A 17,480-nucleotide genomic window follows, 5' to 3' on the forward strand; every position below is an offset into this window, starting at 1 on the left:
ATTGCAAATGATCTAGATAAGACAGAGAACTGCAGCACGGGGACATAGCCGAGTTGGTCAGGTTGAGTGGTGATGAGTTTGCTATTTGGATGAATAAAGAAAGTCAAAAGTGTGAAAGATAAAAAACAAAAGGAGGAAGTGTGAAAAGTGAATGGGCCAAATTGAGGTGCATATGAAGACGTATGCTTTCTTCCAATTCATTAAATCGGGCTAATATGAATCAGGTGAATTGAGTTCTGCTTTTGGAAACTGGGTTAAGAAGGGGTGCACCGTTCCTGGAGGTACTGCAATACCAGGTCAATGCGTGGAGTGGACAGAGCAAGCTCTTTTTCCATCTCCCTGTTCTAAAAATCCATTTAATATATGGTCCCCAGATAGGGGACGTATCAGATATTAAACTGATAAGAACAGATACTACACTTGATCTTAGCCAAAAGGCCGAGAAGCGATAACCAGAATTGGTTTGGGCCTCGAGTGGCACCCTGGCCTATGCCGGACACATCTTAGGGAGAGAGAGCGAGAGGGAGACAAACCCACGCCTACACAAGACATTTTGTCACCCAAGCCAACCCTTGAAAAGGCTGCTTTGCAGAGCCAAAACAAGAAGAATGGTGCGTTTTGCAGCCGCCGCCCACTGCAATGAATCTGAATAACTCCTCCTTTAGGGCGCAAGCAACTCCCCTCCCCCTTGCAGTCTTTCCAATTCACGATACAAAAAGACGGACAGGACAGGTTGCCTGACTTTCCGTCACTGCCACCCTTTGCCATCCTTACCCGTAGAAAGCCCTTTCATCATCCCCAAACCCTAATCTTTTCCCTTTCCTTCCCAGCCCCCAAACCCTGCCCTCTGTACCTTTCTCACCACCCGCTTCCCTTCTCCTGTCATCCCCCTACCACCCGGGAAAAAAAGAGATTGCCCCCTCCTTCCACTAGCCCACCCTCCCACCCAAAGAACAACTTCTTCTGCGCAGCTTGTTTTCTAGGCAGCAGCGCTATTGTGATGTCATCGGGGGGCATTGTGACAAGCCGCCAGTGTTCCGTCTCTTCATGTTGTGCACAGTTCAAACGGAAAATACATCAACAGGCAGACTACAGAAAAGCTTACTATCAAAGGTTAGAGGGGGGCTTTCTCAGAGGGCTTTTTACAGTTTTTCTATTCCCAATTAGCCGTTTAAGTGTACTTATTGAAAGTAGTAATTCTTTCATAGGCCGCCCTTTCTTAGTATTTGACGTTCCTTATATTGCGGTATGAGGCTTCGCAGTAGGTTGCAAACATTCATCACCCATGACTGTCCCCAATTGAGCTCAGAAGCTCAATGTCTATCATGACCTCTCTTTTAGAATGTCCAAGAGCAAGCAAACTATTCCTCCAGGAGAGGGCGCCAACAGACTACTAAAGAGATCATCATTACTCAAAGAAAACCCCAAAAACCAATGCATGATAGGAATAAACAGGTAACTTTCTTTGGAGTGGAAGCGGAGAGATCGCACCAGATGCCAATTCTAGATGTTATCACACCTGTGGTCACTGCAGCAGCAGGTGAATCCACTTTGTCCAAAAGGGATCTATTCCATTCAATTGCAAATGATCTAGATAAGACAGAGAACTGCAGCACGGGGACATAGCCGAGTTGGTCAGGTTGAGTGGTGATGAGTTTGCTATTTGGATGAATAAAGAAAGTCAAAAGTGTGAAAGATAAAAAACAAAAGGAGGAAGTGTGAAAAGTGAATGGGCCAAATTGAGGTGCATATGAAGACGTATGCTTTCTTCCAATTCATTAAATCGGGCTAATATGAATCAGGTGAATTGAGTTCTGCTTTTGGAAACTGGGTTAAGAAGGGGTGCACCGTTCCTGGAGGTACTGCAATACCAGGTCAATGCGTGGAGTGGACAGAGCAAGCTCTTTTTCCATCTCCCTGTTCTAAAAATCCATTTAATATATGGTCCCCAGATAGGGGACGTATCAGATATTAAACTGATAAGAACAGATACTACACTTGATCTTAGCCAAAAGGCCGAGAAGCGATAACCAGAATTGGTTTGGGCCTCGAGTGGCACCCTGGCCTATGCCGGACACATCTTAGGGAGAGAGAGCGAGAGGGAGACAAACCCACGCCTACACAAGACATTTTGTCACCCAAGCCAACCCTTGAAAAGGCTGCTTTGCAGAGCCAAAACAAGAAGAATGGTGCGTTTTGCAGCCGCCGCCCACTGCAATGAATCTGAATAACTCCTCCTTTAGGGCGCAAGCAACTCCCCTCCCCCTTGCAGTCTTTCCAATTCACGATACAAAAAGACGGACAGGACAGGTTGCCTGACTTTCCGTCACTGCCACCCTTTGCCATCCTTACCCGTAGAAAGCCCTTTCATCATCCCCAAACCCTAATCTTTTCCCTTTCCTTCCCAGCCCCCAAACCCTGCCCTCTGTACCTTTCTCACCACCCGCTTCCCTTCTCCTGTCATCCCCCTACCACCCGGGAAAAAAAGAGATTGCCCCCTCCTTCCACTAGCCCACCCTCCCACCCAAAGAACAACTTCTTCTGCGCAGCTTGTTTTCTAGGCAGCAGCGCTATTGTGATGTCATCGGGGGGCATTGTGACAAGCCGCCAGTGTTCCGTCTCTTCATGTTGTGCACAGTTCAAACGGAAAATACATCAACAGGCAGACTACAGAAAAGCTTACTATCAAAGGTTAGAGGGGGGCTTTCTCAGAGGGCTTTTTACAGTTTTTCTATTCCCAATTAGCCGTTTAAGTGTACTTATTGAAAGTAGTAATTCTTTCATAGGCCGCCCTTTCTTAGTATTTGACGTTCCTTATATTGCGGTATGAGGCTTCGCAGTAGGTTGCAAACATTCATCACCCATGACTGTCCCCAATTGAGCTCAGAAGCTCAATGTCTATCATGACCTCTCTTTTAGAATGTCCAAGAGCAAGCAAACTATTCCTCCAGGAGAGGGCGCCAACAGACTACTAAAGAGATCATCATTACTCAAAGAAAACCCCAAAAACCAATGCATGATAGGAATAAACAGGTAACTTTCTTTGGAGTGGAAGCGGAGAGATCGCACCAGATGCCAATTCTAGATGTTATCACACCTGTGGTCACTGCAGCAGCAGGTGAATCCACTTTGTCCAAAAGGGATCTATTCCATTCAATTGCAAATGATCTAGATAAGACAGAGAACTGCAGCACGGGGACATAGCCGAGTTGGTCAGGTTGAGTGGTGATGAGTTTGCTATTTGGATGAATAAAGAAAGTCAAAAGTGTGAAAGATAAAAAACAAAAGGAGGAAGTGTGAAAAGTGAATGGGCCAAATTGAGGTGCATATGAAGACGTATGCTTTCTTCCAATTCATTAAATCGGGCTAATATGAATCAGGTGAATTGAGTTCTGCTTTTGGAAACTGGGTTAAGAAGGGGTGCACCGTTCCTGGAGGTACTGCAATACCAGGTCAATGCGTGGAGTGGACAGAGCAAGCTCTTTTTCCATCTCCCTGTTCTAAAAATCCATTTAATATATGGTCCCCAGATAGGGGACGTATCAGATATTAAACTGATAAGAACAGATACTACACTTGATCTTAGCCAAAAGGCCGAGAAGCGATAACCAGAATTGGTTTGGGCCTCGAGTGGCACCCTGGCCTATGCCGGACACATCTTAGGGAGAGAGAGCGAGAGGGAGACAAACCCACGCCTACACAAGACATTTTGTCACCCAAGCCAACCCTTGAAAAGGCTGCTTTGCAGAGCCAAAACAAGAAGAATGGTGCGTTTTGCAGCCGCCGCCCACTGCAATGAATCTGAATAACTCCTCCTTTAGGGCGCAAGCAACTCCCCTCCCCCTTGCAGTCTTTCCAATTCACGATACAAAAAGACGGACAGGACAGGTTGCCTGACTTTCCGTCACTGCCACCCTTTGCCATCCTTACCCGTAGAAAGCCCTTTCATCATCCCCAAACCCTAATCTTTTCCCTTTCCTTCCCAGCCCCCAAACCCTGCCCTCTGTACCTTTCTCACCACCCGCTTCCCTTCTCCTGTCATCCCCCTACCACCCGGGAAAAAAAGAGATTGCCCCCTCCTTCCACTAGCCCACCCTCCCACCCAAAGAACAACTTCTTCTGCGCAGCTTGTTTTCTAGGCAGCAGCGCTATTGTGATGTCATCGGGGGGCATTGTGACAAGCCGCCAGTGTTCCGTCTCTTCATGTTGTGCACAGTTCAAACGGAAAATACATCAACAGGCAGACTACAGAAAAGCTTACTATCAAAGGTTAGAGGGGGGCTTTCTCAGAGGGCTTTTTACAGTTTTTCTATTCCCAATTAGCCGTTTAAGTGTACTTATTGAAAGTAGTAATTCTTTCATAGGCCGCCCTTTCTTAGTATTTGACGTTCCTTATATTGCGGTATGAGGCTTCGCAGTAGGTTGCAAACATTCATCACCCATGACTGTCCCCAATTGAGCTCAGAAGCTCAATGTCTATCATGACCTCTCTTTTAGAATGTCCAAGAGCAAGCAAACTATTCCTCCAGGAGAGGGCGCCAACAGACTACTAAAGAGATCATCATTACTCAAAGAAAACCCCAAAAACCAATGCATGATAGGAATAAACAGGTAACTTTCTTTGGAGTGGAAGCGGAGAGATCGCACCAGATGCCAATTCTAGATGTTATCACACCTGTGGTCACTGCAGCAGCAGGTGAATCCACTTTGTCCAAAAGGGATCTATTCCATTCAATTGCAAATGATCTAGATAAGACAGAGAACTGCAGCACGGGGACATAGCCGAGTTGGTCAGGTTGAGTGGTGATGAGTTTGCTATTTGGATGAATAAAGAAAGTCAAAAGTGTGAAAGATAAAAAACAAAAGGAGGAAGTGTGAAAAGTGAATGGGCCAAATTGAGGTGCATATGAAGACGTATGCTTTCTTCCAATTCATTAAATCGGGCTAATATGAATCAGGTGAATTGAGTTCTGCTTTTGGAAACTGGGTTAAGAAGGGGTGCACCGTTCCTGGAGGTACTGCAATACCAGGTCAATGCGTGGAGTGGACAGAGCAAGCTCTTTTTCCATCTCCCTGTTCTAAAAATCCATTTAATATATGGTCCCCAGATAGGGGACGTATCAGATATTAAACTGATAAGAACAGATACTACACTTGATCTTAGCCAAAAGGCCAAGAAGCGATAACCAGAATTGGTTTGGGCCTCGAGTGGCACCCTGGCCTATGCCGGACACATCTTAGGGAGAGAGAGCGAGAGGGAGACAAACCCACGCCTACACAAGACATTTTGTCACCCAAGCCAACCCTTGAAAAGGCTGCTTTGCAGAGCCAAAACAAGAAGAATGGTGCGTTTTGCAGCCGCCGCCCACTGCAATGAATCTGAATAACTCCTCCTTTAGGGCGCAAGCAACTCCCCTCCCCCTTGCAGTCTTTCCAATTCACGATACAAAAAGACGGACAGGACAGGTTGCCTGACTTTCCGTCACTGCCACCCTTTGCCATCCTTACCCGTAGAAAGCCCTTTCATCATCCCCAAACCCTAATCTTTTCCCTTTCCTTCCCAGCCCCCAAACCCTGCCCTCTGTACCTTTCTCACCACCCGCTTCCCTTCTCCTGTCATCCCCCTACCACCCGGGAAAAAAAGAGATTGCCCCCTCCTTCCACTAGCCCACCCTCCCACCCAAAGAACAACTTCTTCTGCGCAGCTTGTTTTCTAGGCAGCAGCGCTATTGTGATGTCATCGGGGGGCATTGTGACAAGCCGCCAGTGTTCCGTCTCTTCATGTTGTGCACAGTTCAAACGGAAAATACATCAACAGGCAGACTACAGAAAAGCTTACTATCAAAGGTTAGAGGGGGGCTTTCTCAGAGGGCTTTTTACAGTTTTTCTATTCCCAATTAGCCGTTTAAGTGTACTTATTGAAAGTAGTAATTCTTTCATAGGCCGCCCTTTCTTAGTATTTGACGTTCCTTATATTGCGGTATGAGGCTTCGCAGTAGGTTGCAAACATTCATCACCCATGACTGTCCCCAATTGAGCTCAGAAGCTCAATGTCTATCATGACCTCTCTTTTAGAATGTCCAAGAGCAAGCAAACTATTCCTCCAGGAGAGGGCGCCAACAGACTACTAAAGAGATCATCATTACTCAAAGAAAACCCCAAAAACCAATGCATGATAGGAATAAACAGGTAACTTTCTTTGGAGTGGAAGCGGAGAGATCGCACCAGATGCCAATTCTAGATGTTATCACACCTGTGGTCACTGCAGCAGCAGGTGAATCCACTTTGTCCAAAAGGGATCTATTCCATTCAATTGCAAATGATCTAGATAAGACAGAGAACTGCAGCACGGGGACATAGCCGAGTTGGTCAGGTTGAGTGGTGATGAGTTTGCTATTTGGATGAATAAAGAAAGTCAAAAGTGTGAAAGATAAAAAACAAAAGGAGGAAGTGTGAAAAGTGAATGGGCCAAATTGAGGTGCATATGAAGACGTATGCTTTCTTCCAATTCATTAAATCGGGCTAATATGAATCAGGTGAATTGAGTTCTGCTTTTGGAAACTGGGTTAAGAAGGGGTGCACCGTTCCTGGAGGTACTGCAATACCAGGTCAATGCGTGGAGTGGACAGAGCAAGCTCTTTTTCCATCTCCCTGTTCTAAAAATCCATTTAATATATGGTCCCCAGATAGGGGACGTATCAGATATTAAACTGATAAGAACAGATACTACACTTGATCTTAGCCAAAAGGCCGAGAAGCGATAACCAGAATTGGTTTGGGCCTCGAGTGGCACCCTGGCCTATGCCGGACACATCTTAGGGAGAGAGAGCGAGAGGGAGACAAACCCACGCCTACACAAGACATTTTGTCACCCAAGCCAACCCTTGAAAAGGCTGCTTTGCAGAGCCAAAACAAGAAGAATGGTGCGTTTTGCAGCCGCCGCCCACTGCAATGAATCTGAATAACTCCTCCTTTAGGGCGCAAGCAACTCCCCTCCCCCTTGCAGTCTTTCCAATTCACGATACAAAAAGACGGACAGGACAGGTTGCCTGACTTTCCGTCACTGCCACCCTTTGCCATCCTTACCCGTAGAAAGCCCTTTCATCATCCCATCATCCCCAAACCCTAATCTTTTCCCTTTCCTTCCCAGCCCCCAAACCCTGCCCTCTGTACCTTTCTCACCACCCGCTTCCCTTCTCCTGTCATCCCCCTACCACCCGGGAAAAAAAGAGATTGCCCCCTCCTTCCACTAGCCCACCCTCCCACCCAAAGAACAACTTCTTCTGCGCAGCTTGTTTTCTAGGCAGCAGCGCTATTGTGATGTCATCGGGGGGCATTGTGACAAGCCGCCAGTGTTCCGTCTCTTCATGTTGTGCACAGTTCAAACGGAAAATACATCAACAGGCAGACTACAGAAAAGCTTACTATCAAAGGTTAGAGGGGGGCTTTCTCAGAGGGCTTTTTACAGTTTTTCTATTCCCAATTAGCCGTTTAAGTGTACTTATTGAAAGTAGTAATTCTTTCATAGGCCGCCCTTTCTTAGTATTTGACGTTCCTTATATTGCGGTATGAGGCTTCGCAGTAGGTTGCAAACATTCATCACCCATGACTGTCCCCAATTGAGCTCAGAAGCTCAATGTCTATCATGACCTCTCTTTTAGAATGTCCAAGAGCAAGCAAACTATTCCTCCAGGAGAGGGCGCCAACAGACTACTAAAGAGATCATCATTACTCAAAGAAAACCCCAAAAACCAATGCATGATAGGAATAAACAGGTAACTTTCTTTGGAGTGGAAGCGGAGAGATCGCACCAGATGCCAATTCTAGATGTTATCACACCTGTGGTCACTGCAGCAGCAGGTGAATCCACTTTGTCCAAAAGGGATCTATTCCATTCAATTGCAAATGATCTAGATAAGACAGAGAACTGCAGCACGGGGACATAGCCGAGTTGGTCAGGTTGAGTGGTGATGAGTTTGCTATTTGGATGAATAAAGAAAGTCAAAAGTGTGAAAGATAAAAAACAAAAGGAGGAAGTGTGAAAAGTGAATGGGCCAAATTGAGGTGCATATGAAGACGTATGCTTTCTTCCAATTCATTAAATCGGGCTAATATGAATCAGGTGAATTGAGTTCTGCTTTTGGAAACTGGGTTAAGAAGGGGTGCACCGTTCCTGGAGGTACTGCAATACCAGGTCAATGCGTGGAGTGGACAGAGCAAGCTCTTTTTCCATCTCCCTGTTCTAAAAATCCATTTAATATATGGTCCCCAGATAGGGGACGTATCAGATATTAAACTGATAAGAACAGATTTTTGATTTAATGAAGCTTTCCAAAGCACCACAAAAAATGCATGACCGAAGTCACACCAAAAACAGTGCAAAGGCTAGGATTCGTGTGGACCCCACCGTGAGGAGAGGGTCCCCAAAAATCAACCCCGTCCCTCCGAGCCAGAAGGCCACAGCAAGGGTCAGGGATCTTCGGTGCTCCCCCAAGCCGAAGCCTGGTTGAGCCTTGTCGTTGCTCCCAGCGTCCACCCAGGCATCTTACCCAAGTGGAGTAGAGAGCTACTAGTTGTTGGTTTCGCAGCCGAAACTGCCCGGACCGTCAACCGGTGTTGGTTTCTCAGCCCAAGGCTAACCGGACCTCCAACCGGGTGTTGGTTTCTCAGCCGAAGCTGACCCAGACCTCCAACCGGGTGTTGGTTTCTCAGCCGAAGCTGACCCGGACCTCCAACCGGGTGTTAGTTTCTCAGCCCAAAGCTGACCAGACCTCCGACCGGGATTATAAAAATTTCCCTTCCTAGCCAGAAGGCCGGGATAGGGTAATATGCTCAAAAAGTATGAAAAGGCAAGGTACGGTGTGCTACAGAGCCCAAGGCTTGCCGGGGTCCCAAGCCAGCAAGCTCAGACTCACTCCAGGGTCGTCAGTCCTGGGGCACGTTGTACCATAGCCCCCCACCCTTACTCAGTCTAATAGCCTCGATCCTGGTAGGGCCATGTTTTCCTCTAGATGAATATACTATCCACCCAGAGTACTAGCAAGCGCAACCTTCCAGTGTGCATTGTATCATTGTACTAAGGTGGCCTGGAGCTTAAACCACCTCTTCGAACAACACTACACTTGATCTTAGCCAAAAGGCCGAGAAGCGATAACCAGAATTGGTTTGGGCCTCGAGTGGCACCCTGGCCTATGCCGGACACATCTTAGGGAGAGAGAGCGAGAGGGAGACAAACCCACGCCTACACAAGACATTTTGTCACCCAAGCCAACCCTTGAAAAGGCTGCTTTGCAGAGCCAAAACAAGAAGAATGGTGCGTTTTGCAGCCGCCGCCCACTGCAATGAATCTGAATAACTCCTCCTTTAGGGCGCAAGCAACTCCCCTCCCCCTTGCAGTCTTTCCAATTCACGATACAAAAAGACGGACAGGACAGGTTGCCTGACTTTCCGTCACTGCCACCCTTTGCCATCCTTACCCGTAGAAAGCCCTTTCATCATCCCCAAACCCTAATCTTTTCCCTTTCCTTCCCAGCCCCCAAACCCTGCCCTCTGTACCTTTCTCACCACCCGCTTCCCTTCTCCTGTCATCCCCCTACCACCCGGGAAAAAAAGAGATTGCCCCCTCCTTCCACTAGCCCACCCTCCCACCCAAAGAACAACTTCTTCTGCGCAGCTTGTTTTCTAGGCAGCAGCGCTATTGTGATGTCATCGGGGGGCATTGTGACAAGCCGCCAGTGTTCCGTCTCTTCATGTTGTGCACAGTTCAAACGGAAAATACATCAACAGGCAGACTACAGAAAAGCTTACTATCAAAGGTTAGAGGGGGGCTTTCTCAGAGGGCTTTTTACAGTTTTTCTATTCCCAATTAGCCGTTTAAGTGTACTTATTGAAAGTAGTAATTCTTTCATAGGCCGCCCTTTCTTAGTATTTGACGTTCCTTATATTGCGGTATGAGGCTTCGCAGTAGGTTGCAAACATTCATCACCCATGACTGTCCCCAATTGAGCTCAGAAGCTCAATGTCTATCATGACCTCTCTTTTAGAATGTCCAAGAGCAAGCAAACTATTCCTCCAGGAGAGGGCGCCAACAGACTACTAAAGAGATCATCATTACTCAAAGAAAACCCCAAAAACCAATGCATGATAGGAATAAACAGGTAACTTTCTTTGGAGTGGAAGCGGAGAGATCGCACCAGATGCCAATTCTAGATGTTATCACACCTGTGGTCACTGCAGCAGCAGGTGAATCCACTTTGTCCAAAAGGGATCTATTCCATTCAATTGCAAATGATCTAGATAAGACAGAGAACTGCAGCACGGGGACATAGCCGAGTTGGTCAGGTTGAGTGGTGATGAGTTTGCTATTTGGATGAATAAAGAAAGTCAAAAGTGTGAAAGATAAAAAACAAAAGGAGGAAGTGTGAAAAGTGAATGGGCCAAATTGAGGTGCATATGAAGACGTATGCTTTCTTCCAATTCATTAAATCGGGCTAATATGAATCAGGTGAATTGAGTTCTGCTTTTGGAAACTGGGTTAAGAAGGGGTGCACCGTTCCTGGAGGTACTGCAATACCAGGTCAATGCGTGGAGTGGACAGAGCAAGCTCTTTTTCCATCTCCCTGTTCTAAAAATCCATTTAATATATGGTCCCCAGATAGGGGACGTATCAGATATTAAACTGATAAGAACAGATACTACACTTGATCTTAGCCAAAAGGCCGAGAAGCGATAACCAGAATTGGTTTGGGCCTCGAGTGGCACCCTGGCCTATGCCGGACACATCTTAGGGAGAGAGAGCGAGAGGGAGACAAACCCACGCCTACACAAGACATTTTGTCACCCAAGCCAACCCTTGAAAAGGCTGCTTTGCAGAGCCAAAACAAGAAGAATGGTGCGTTTTGCAGCCGCCGCCCACTGCAATGAATCTGAATAACTCCTCCTTTAGGGCGCAAGCAACTCCCCTCCCCCTTGCAGTCTTTCCAATTCACGATACAAAAAGACGGACAGGACAGGTTGCCTGACTTTCCGTCACTGCCACCCTTTGCCATCCTTACCCGTAGAAAGCCCTTTCATCATCCCCAAACCCTAATCTTTTCCCTTTCCTTCCCAGCCCCCAAACCCTGCCCTCTGTACCTTTCTCACCACCCGCTTCCCTTCTCCTGTCATCCCCCTACCACCCGGGAAAAAAAGAGATTGCCCCCTCCTTCCACTAGCCCACCCTCCCACCCAAAGAACAACTTCTTCTGCGCAGCTTGTTTTCTAGGCAGCAGCGCTATTGTGATGTCATCGGGGGGCATTGTGACAAGCCGCCAGTGTTCCGTCTCTTCATGTTGTGCACAGTTCAAACGGAAAATACATCAACAGGCAGACTACAGAAAAGCTTACTATCAAAGGTTAGAGGGGGGCTTTCTCAGAGGGCTTTTTACAGTTTTTCTATTCCCAATTAGCCGTTTAAGTGTACTTATTGAAAGTAGTAATTCTTTCATAGGCCGCCCTTTCTTAGTATTTGACGTTCCTTATATTGCGGTATGAGGCTTCGCAGTAGGTTGCAAACATTCATCACCCATGACTGTCCCCAATTGAGCTCAGAAGCTCAATGTCTATCATGACCTCTCTTTTAGAATGTCCAAGAGCAAGCAAACTATTCCTCCAGGAGAGGGCGCCAACAGACTACTAAAGAGATCATCATTACTCAAAGAAAACCCCAAAAACCAATGCATGATAGGAATAAACAGGTAACTTTCTTTGGAGTGGAAGCGGAGAGATCGCACCAGATGCCAATTCTAGATGTTATCACACCTGTGGTCACTGCAGCAGCAGGTGAATCCACTTTGTCCAAAAGGGATCTATTCCATTCAATTGCAAATGATCTAGATAAGACAGAGAACTGCAGCACGGGGACATAGCCGAGTTGGTCAGGTTGAGTGGTGATGAGTTTGCTATTTGGATGAATAAAGAAAGTCAAAAGTGTGAAAGATAAAAAACAAAAGGAGGAAGTGTGAAAAGTGAATGGGCCAAATTGAGGTGCATATGAAGACGTATGCTTTCTTCCAATTCATTAAATCGGGCTAATATGAATCAGGTGAATTGAGTTCTGCTTTTGGAAACTGGGTTAAGAAGGGGTGCACCGTTCCTGGAGGTACTGCAATACCAGGTCAATGCGTGGAGTGGACAGAGCAAGCTCTTTTTCCATCTCCCTGTTCTAAAAATCCATTTAATATATGGTCCCCAGATAGGGGACGTATCAGATATTAAACTGATAAGAACAGATACTACACTTGATCTTAGCCAAAAGGCCGAGAAGCGATAACCAGAATTGGTTTGGGCCTCGAGTGGCACCCTGGCCTATGCCGGACACATCTTAGGGAGAGAGAGCGAGAGGGAGACAAACCCACGCCTACACAAGACATTTTGTCACCCAAGCCAACCCTTGAAAAGGCTGCTTTGCAGAGCCAAAACAAGAAGAATGGTGCGTTTTGCAGCCGCCGCCCACTGCAATGAATCTGAATAACTCCTCCTTTAGGGCGCAAGCAACTCCCCTCCCCCTTGCAGTCTTTCCAATTCACGATACAAAAAGACGGACAGGACAGGTTGCCTGACTTTCCGTCACTGCCACCCTTTGCCATCCTTACCCGTAGAAAGCCCTTTCATCATCCCCAAACCCTAATCTTTTCCCTTTCCTTCCCAGCCCCCAAACCCTGCCCTCTGTACCTTTCTCACCACCCGCTTCCCTTCTCCTGTCATCCCCCTACCACCCGGGAAAAAAAGAGATTGCCCCCTCCTTCCACTAGCCCACCCTCCCACCCAAAGAACAACTTCTTCTGCGCAGCTTGTTTTCTAGGCAGCAGCGCTATTGTGATGTCATCGGGGGGCATTGTGACAAGCCGCCAGTGTTCCGTCTCTTCATGTTGTGCACAGTTCAAACGGAAAATACATCAACAGGCAGACTACAGAAAAGCTTACTATCAAAGGTTAGAGGGGGGCTTTCTCAGAGGGCTTTTTACAGTTTTTCTATTCCCAATTAGCCGTTTAAGTGTACTTATTGAAAGTAGTAATTCTTTCATAGGCCGCCCTTTCTTAGTATTTGACGTTCCTTATATTGCGGTATGAGGCTTCGCAGTAGGTTGCAAACATTCATCACCCATGACTGTCCCCAATTGAGCTCAGAAGCTCAATGTCTATCATGACCTCTCTTTTAGAATGTCCAAGAGCAAGCAAACTATTCCTCCAGGAGAGGGCGCCAACAGACTACTAAAGAGATCATCATTACTCAAAGAAAACCCCAAAAACCAATGCATGATAGGAATAAACAGGTAACTTTCTTTGGAGTGGAAGCGGAGAGATCGCACCAGATGCCAATTCTAGATGTTATCACACCTGTGGTCACTGCAGCAGCAGGTGAATCCACTTTGTCCAAAAGGGATCTATTCCATTCAATTGCAAATGATCTAGATAAGACAGAGAACTGCAGCACGGGGACATAGCCGAGTTGGTCAGGTTGAGTGGTGATGAGTTTGCTATTTGGATGAATAAAGAAAGTCAAAAGTGTGAAAGATAAAAAACAAAAGGAGGAAGTGTGAAAAGTGAATGGGCCAAATTGAGGTGCATATGAAGACGTATGCTTTCTTCCAATTCATTAAATCGGGCTAATATGAATCAGGTGAATTGAGTTCTGCTTTTGGAAACTGGGTTAAGAAGGGGTGCACCGTTCCTGGAGGTACTGCAATACCAGGTCAATGCGTGGAGTGGACAGAGCAAGCTCTTTTTCCATCTCCCTGTTCTAAAAATCCATTTAATATATGGTCCCCAGATAGGGGACGTATCAGATATTAAACTGATAAGAACAGATACTACACTTGATCTTAGCCAAAAGGCCGAGAAGCGATAACCAGAATTGGTTTGGGCCTCGAGTGGCACCCTGGCCTATGCCGGACACATCTTAGGGAGAGAGAGCGAGAGGGAGACAAACCCACGCCTACACAAGACATTTTGTCACCCAAGCCAACCCTTGAAAAGGCTGCTTTGCAGAGCCAAAACAAGAAGAATGGTGCGTTTTGCAGCCGCCGCCCACTGCAATGAATCTGAATAACTCCTCCTTTAGGGCGCAAGCAACTCCCCTCCCCCTTGCAGTCTTTCCAATTCACGATACAAAAAGACGGACAGGACAGGTTGCCTGACTTTCCGTCACTGCCACCCTTTGCCATCCTTACCCGTAGAAAGCCCTTTCATCATCCCCAAACCCTAATCTTTTCCCTTTCCTTCCCAGCCCCCAAACCCTGCCCTCTGTACCTTTCTCACCACCCGCTTCCCTTCTCCTGTCATCCCCCTACCACCCGGGAAAAAAAGAGATTGCCCCCTCCTTCCACTAGCCCACCCTCCCACCCAAAGAACAACTTCTTCTGCGCAGCTTGTTTTCTAGGCAGCAGCGCTATTGTGATGTCATCGGGGGGCATTGTGACAAGCCGCCAGTGTTCCGTCTCTTCATGTTGTGCACAGTTCAAACGGAAAATACATCAACAGGCAGACTACAGAAAAGCTTACTATCAAAGGTTAGAGGGGGGCTTTCTCAGAGGGCTTTTTACAGTTTTTCTATTCCCAATTAGCCGTTTAAGTGTACTTATTGAAAGTAGTAATTCTTTCATAGGCCGCCCTTTCTTAGTATTTGACGTTCCTTATATTGCGGTATGAGGCTTCGCAGTAGGTTGCAAACATTCATCACCCATGACTGTCCCCAATTGAGCTCAGAAGCTCAATGTCTATCATGACCTCTCTTTTAGAATGTCCAAGAGCAAGCAAACTATTCCTCCAGGAGAGGGCGCCAACAGACTACTAAAGAGATCATCATTACTCAAAGAAAACCCCAAAAACCAATGCATGATAGGAATAAACAGGTAACTTTCTTTGGAGTGGAAGCGGAGAGATCGCACCAGATGCCAATTCTAGATGTTATCACACCTGTGGTCACTGCAGCAGCAGGTGAATCCACTTTGTCCAAAAGGGATCTATTCCATTCAATTGCAAATGATCTAGATAAGACAGAGAACTGCAGCACGGGGACATAGCCGAGTTGGTCAGGTTGAGTGGTGATGAGTTTGCTATTTGGATGAATAAAGAAAGTCAAAAGTGTGAAAGATAAAAAACAAAAGGAGGAAGTGTGAAAAGTGAATGGGCCAAATTGAGGTGCATATGAAGACGTATGCTTTCTTCCAATTCATTAAATCGGGCTAATATGAATCAGGTGAATTGAGTTCTGCTTTTGGAAACTGGGTTAAGAAGGGGTGCACCGTTCCTGGAGGTACTGCAATACCAGGTCAATGCGTGGAGTGGACAGAGCAAGCTCTTTTTCCATCTCCCTGTTCTAAAAATCCATTTAATATATGGTCCCCAGATAGGGGACGTATCAGATATTAAACTGATAAGAACAGATACTACACTTGATCTTAGCCAAAAGGCCGAGAAGCGATAACCAGAATTGGTTTGGGCCTCGAGTGGCACCCTGGCCTATGCCGGACACATCTTAGGGAGAGAGAGCGAGAGGGAGACAAACCCACGCCTACACAAGACATTTTGTCACCCAAGCCAACCCTTGAAAAGGCTGCTTTGCAGAGCCAAAACAAGAAGAATGGTGCGTTTTGCAGCCGCCGCCCACTGCAATGAATCTGAATAACTCCTCCTTTAGGGCGCAAGCAACTCCCCTCCCCCTTGCAGTCTTTCCAATTCACGATACAAAAAGACGGACAGGACAGGTTGCCTGACTTTCCGTCACTGCCACCCTTTGCCATCCTTACCCGTAGAAAGCCCTTTCATCATCCCCAAACCCTAATCTTTTCCCTTTCCTTCCCAGCCCCCAAACCCTGCCCTCTGTACCTTTCTCACCACCCGCTTCCCTTCTCCTGTCATCCCCCTACCACCCGGGAAAAAAAGAGATTGCCCCCTCCTTCCACTAGCCCACCCTCCCACCCAAAGAACAACTTCTTCTGCGCAGCTTGTTTTCTAGGCAGCAGCGCTATTGTGATGTCATCGGGGGGCATTGTGACAAGCCGCCAGTGTTCCGTCTCTTCATGTTGTGCACAGTTCAAACGGAAAATACATCAACAGGCAGACTACAGAAAAGCTTACTATCAAAGGTTAGAGGGGGGCTTTCTCAGAGGGCTTTTTACAGTTTTTCTATTCCCAATTAGCCGTTTAAGTGTACTTATTGAAAGTAGTAATTCTTTCATAGGCCGCCCTTTCTTAGTATTTGACGTTCCTTATATTGCGGTATGAGGCTTCGCAGTAGGTTGCAAACATTCATCACCCATGACTGTCCCCAATTGAGCTCAGAAGCTCAATGTCTATCATGACCTCTCTTTTAGAATGTCCAAGAGCAAGCAAACTATTCCTCCAGGAGAGGGCGCCAACAGACTACTAAAGAGATCATCATTACTCAAAGAAAACCCCAAAAACCAATGCATGATAGGAATAAACAGGTAACTTTCTTTGGAGTGGAAGCGGAGAGATCGCACCAGATGCCAATTCTAGATGTTATCACACCTGTGGTCACTGCAGCAGCAGGTGAATCCACTTTGTCCAAAAGGGATCTATTCCATTCAATTGCAAATGATCTAGATAAGACAGAGAACTGCAGCACGGGGACATAGCCGAGTTGGTCAGGTTGAGTGGTGATGAGTTTGCTATTTGGATGAATAAAGAAAGTCAAAAGTGTGAAAGATAAAAAACAAAAGGAGGAAGTGTGAAAAGTGAATGGGCCAAATTGAGGTGCATATGAAGACGTATGCTTTCTTCCAATTCATTAAATCGGGCTAATATGAATCAGGTGAATTGAGTTCTGCTTTTGGAAACTGGGTTAAGAAGGGGTGCACCGTTCCTGGAGGTACTGCAATACCAGGTCAATGCGTGGAGTGGACAGAGCAAGCTCTTTTTCCATCTCCCTGTTCTAAAAATCCATTTAATATTGGTCCCCAGATAGGGGACGTATCAGATATTAAACTGATAAGAACAGATACTACACTTGATCTTAGCCAAAAGGCCGAGAAGCGATAACCAGAATTGGTTTGGGCCTCGAGTGGCACCCTGGCCTATGCCGGACACATCTTAGGGAGAGAGAGCGAGAGGGAGACAAACCCACGCCTACACAAGACATTTTGTCACCCAAGCCAACCCTTGAAAAGGCTGCTTTGCAGAGCCAAAACAAGAAGAATGGTGCGTTTTGCAGCCGCCGCCCACTGCAATGAATCTGAATAACTCCTCCTTTAGGGCGCAAGCAACTCCCCTCCCCCTTGCAGTCTTTCCAATTCACGATACAAAAAGACGGACAGGACAGGTTGCCTGACTTTCCGTCACTGCCACCCTTTGCCATCCTTACCCGTAGAAAGCCCTTTCATCATCCCCAAACCCTAATCTTTTCCCTTTCCTTCCCAGCCCCCAAACCCTGCCCTCTGTACCTTTCTCACCACCCGCTTCCCTTCTCCTGTCATCCC

At 46.7% G+C, this 17,480-nt stretch overlaps 11 non-coding genes across 11 annotated transcripts; all 11 read right to left on the minus strand.

The window, feature by feature from the left end:
* Positions 1-259: 259 nt before the first annotated feature.
* On the minus strand, positions 260-450 carry LOC142283721 (U2 spliceosomal RNA). The gene has a single exon (XR_012745329.1). It is a non-coding gene; the product is annotated as a U2 spliceosomal RNA (small nuclear RNA).
* A 1,387-nt stretch (positions 451-1,837) lies between these two features.
* On the minus strand, positions 1,838-2,028 carry LOC142283730 (U2 spliceosomal RNA). Its single transcript, XR_012745330.1, has one exon. It is a non-coding gene; the product is annotated as a U2 spliceosomal RNA (small nuclear RNA).
* Positions 2,029-3,415: 1,387 nt separating this feature from the next.
* Positions 3,416-3,606, minus strand: LOC142283731 (U2 spliceosomal RNA). Its single transcript, XR_012745332.1, has one exon. It is a non-coding gene; the product is annotated as a U2 spliceosomal RNA (small nuclear RNA).
* A 1,387-nt stretch (positions 3,607-4,993) lies between these two features.
* On the minus strand, positions 4,994-5,184 carry LOC142283696 (U2 spliceosomal RNA). Its single transcript, XR_012745309.1, has one exon. It is a non-coding gene; the product is annotated as a U2 spliceosomal RNA (small nuclear RNA).
* A 1,387-nt stretch (positions 5,185-6,571) lies between these two features.
* LOC142283732 (U2 spliceosomal RNA) lies at positions 6,572-6,762 on the minus strand. The gene has a single exon (XR_012745333.1). It is a non-coding gene; the product is annotated as a U2 spliceosomal RNA (small nuclear RNA).
* A 1,395-nt stretch (positions 6,763-8,157) lies between these two features.
* Positions 8,158-8,350, minus strand: LOC142283701 (U2 spliceosomal RNA). The gene has a single exon (XR_012745313.1). It is a non-coding gene; the product is annotated as a U2 spliceosomal RNA (small nuclear RNA).
* A 2,189-nt stretch (positions 8,351-10,539) lies between these two features.
* Positions 10,540-10,730, minus strand: LOC142283734 (U2 spliceosomal RNA). Its single transcript, XR_012745335.1, has one exon. It is a non-coding gene; the product is annotated as a U2 spliceosomal RNA (small nuclear RNA).
* A 1,387-nt stretch (positions 10,731-12,117) lies between these two features.
* Positions 12,118-12,308, minus strand: LOC142283735 (U2 spliceosomal RNA). The gene has a single exon (XR_012745336.1). It is a non-coding gene; the product is annotated as a U2 spliceosomal RNA (small nuclear RNA).
* Positions 12,309-13,695: 1,387 nt separating this feature from the next.
* LOC142283737 (U2 spliceosomal RNA) lies at positions 13,696-13,886 on the minus strand. Its single transcript, XR_012745337.1, has one exon. It is a non-coding gene; the product is annotated as a U2 spliceosomal RNA (small nuclear RNA).
* A 1,387-nt stretch (positions 13,887-15,273) lies between these two features.
* Positions 15,274-15,464, minus strand: LOC142283738 (U2 spliceosomal RNA). Its single transcript, XR_012745338.1, has one exon. It is a non-coding gene; the product is annotated as a U2 spliceosomal RNA (small nuclear RNA).
* A 1,387-nt stretch (positions 15,465-16,851) lies between these two features.
* Positions 16,852-17,041, minus strand: LOC142283697 (U2 spliceosomal RNA). The gene has a single exon (XR_012745310.1). It is a non-coding gene; the product is annotated as a U2 spliceosomal RNA (small nuclear RNA).
* Between the last annotated feature and the right edge of the window lie 439 nt (positions 17,042-17,480).

The sequence above is a fragment of the Anomaloglossus baeobatrachus genome, unplaced genomic scaffold, assembly GCF_048569485.1.
Source record: "Anomaloglossus baeobatrachus isolate aAnoBae1 unplaced genomic scaffold, aAnoBae1.hap1 Scaffold_545, whole genome shotgun sequence".
Taxonomy (NCBI): domain Eukaryota; kingdom Metazoa; phylum Chordata; class Amphibia; order Anura; family Aromobatidae; genus Anomaloglossus; species Anomaloglossus baeobatrachus.